Raw genomic sequence first — 2,950 nt, forward strand, 5'->3', positions numbered from 1 at the left:
TCAATCGGTGGTCAGTGGCTGGGAGAGAGGCCATGGGAGGTTGGCCAGCCAGCCCCATCGCTGATTGGGGGTGGGGGGGCAATCGGGAGCAGACCTGGGTGGGGAGAGGGGCTGCAGCCTGATTGGGGTGGTGGGGGCTGATTGGGGGTGGGACTGGCTGTGGGGAGGGGCTGTGGGTTTTGGGCCAGCGGTCGAAATGGAGTGGGGGGGCCGATCAGGTGCCAGCAGCTTGGGGGAGGGACCATGGGTGGTGGGGGTAAGGGGGAGAAAAAAGGGGGGACATCTGTAATACTATCAATAATGAAAATGATGTTTAAAAAAAGAATTTTGATATGTATCAGCAATATGATAATAACTGGTCTGCTTTATTGAGAGTATGTATACTATTTGCTATACTAATTATTTTACGTAGGCCATCTTTTTAAAAATTATGACTCTATGAGAGAGGAACTATTATTATCATGCCCATGTTATAGATTGAGAAGCCAAGGCTCAGAGAAAGAAACTTACTCAAGGTTACACAGCTAATAAATTGTAGGGCTGGAATTTGAACCTAGGCAGTTTGATTCTAGAGCTCATGGTCAGAACTACTATACCAAATTGCCTCCTGATGTTTATTTAAAGCAGCGGTTCTCAACCTGTGGGTCGCGAACAATGAAAATACAACCAGCATACCAGATATTTACATTATGATTCATAACAGTAGCAAAATTAGTTATGAAGTAGCAACTAAAATAATTTTATGGTTGGGGGTCACCACAACATGAGGAACTGTATTAAAGGGTCACGGCATTAGGAAGGTTGAGAACCACTGATAGACTAGAGGCCCGGTGCACAGGATTTGTGCACTGGTAGGGGCATGGCCTGTGGGATCTGCCCACTGTGGGAGCGCTGCTCATCCCGGTCAGCCAAGCAGCTGTGGACCGGCCCTCTGAGTGGCTGCTCCCTGTTCCGGCATCTTCTGTGGAGCTGGAGCACTCGCCTCTCCAGGGGACCCAGTCGGGGTTGGGCCCAGGGACACTAGCACTGAGAGGCGGCGGAGTAGGCCTCAGTTCCATAGCAGTCACGGACCCACTTCCCAGCCTCCAGGGTCAGCTTTGTGAGCCCTGAGGCAGCACTGCATGGCCTGCAGGCATCCAGAGGAGGCAGCAGGTGCTGGGGTCCAATCCCAGCAGGTCCAGGGGTCCCCAAAGGTGTGGACGGAGTCGGCGAAGAAGGAATGACACGAAGACAGCCTTCAGTTGGTCAGCAGCCTAGTCAGGACCTATAGCCAGGATCTCCAGCCAAAGTTCTGGTCGGAGTTCTGGTCAGGAACTGATGAGGATCTGACGTTTATTGTCTTATTACATCCGTATTTATACCAGCCGATCTCAATCCTGTCAATTTCTATTACAAGGGTTAAGGTGTTTCTCATCTCCATTCCAGGGAGTAAAGACCATGTAGCTTAACTACCCGCCTGGCACTTAATTAAGGGGTTGTATCCCCTCCCTAACCTCAGGGAAAGATCCCCACCTGGGGAAACAACCTTTCTCGGAGAGGTGACCTTGGTTAAAACACATGGCGCTAAAGGGAGCAAACATATTAAAAACAGTATGCTACATACACCAGGTCCACTGAAACACATGCTGTGCAGATGCCTCTTTCCTGCAGCAACTGCATCAAGCAGCAAGGATGGACCGGCCTCCGGCAAGCAGGGAGCGAGGAGGAGGAGCCTGGGGTGAGGAGGCGACCATCGCAGCCCAGGTTCCTGCCTGTCGGCCCGGGGTTCGCAGAGGGAGTAGCTGCTCCTCCTGGTCAGCCGAGCGGTGCTCCCACTGTGGTAGCACAGTGACCACCAGGGGGCAGCTCCTGTGTTGAGCGCCTGCCCCCTGGTGGTCAGTGCTTGTCATAGCGACTGGTTGGTCGTTCTGGTTGTTCCACTGTGTAGTCACTGGGCTTTTATTATATAGGACAGGAAGTAATGTTTCCTTAAAAGGTAGAGCTAGAATGACCAGAACATTTCATTCCAGAGATGGGATGGTATAGTGCAGTGGTCAGTAAACACATTAGTCAACAGAGCCAAATATCAACAGTACAACGATTGAAATTTCTTTTGAGAGACACATTTTTTTAAACTTAAACTATATAGGTAGGTACATTGTTATTAACTTAATTAGGGTACTCCTAAGGCTTAGGAAGAGCCACACTTAAGGGGCCAAAGAGCCGCATGTGGCTCGCGAGCCGCAGTTTGCCCACCACGGGTATAGTGGAAAGAGTGTAAGTTTTAAAGCTAAGCAGAACTGTGTTCAAATTCTGACTCTGCCAACACCTATGTGACCTTAGGGAAACTGAGGATCACTTAACCTCTTTGATCCTTAGTTTCTCTATAAAACTGAAATGTAATGCCTACCTTACACAGTTGAAAAATGAAATCACATGTAAAATGCTTGGCAGACTATATAGATGCTTTAATTGGTGCTATTATTATTATTATTCAGAACTGAGCATCTTTGATAATCCTGGCAGACTCATCTAGGAGAACAAGAGAAAAGCAAGAAGCCACTTAATGAAGCTGATTAATTGATGAAGTGGCACAGTTAATGGAGCATATAATAATATGAATTTTGAGTTTTGCACTCTGGATCAGTTAGATGGGCATCATGCCATGTACTGAGAGGTCACTGGTTCGATTCCTGGTCCGGGTACATGCCCAGGTTGTGGGCTGTCCTCATCAGGTGGCAGGCAATCGGTGTTTTTCTCTCTCTCCCTCTCCCTTCTTCTCTAATATCAATAAAAACATATTAAAAAAATAACTTTTAGTTTTATCTTACAATCAATGGAAACTATAGGAGGATTTTAAACAGTTGAATGACGATGATGTTTGCACTCTTTTTAATGACAAAAGTACTACACACATTTTAAAACTTTCAAACAATATAGAATTGCTTAAATGCAAGTCCCCCTTTACCCC

The sequence above is a fragment of the Myotis lucifugus genome, unplaced genomic scaffold (assembly GCF_000147115.1).
Source record: "Myotis lucifugus unplaced genomic scaffold, Myoluc2.0 scaffold_13, whole genome shotgun sequence".
Lineage (NCBI taxonomy): Eukaryota > Metazoa > Chordata > Mammalia > Chiroptera > Vespertilionidae > Myotis > Myotis lucifugus.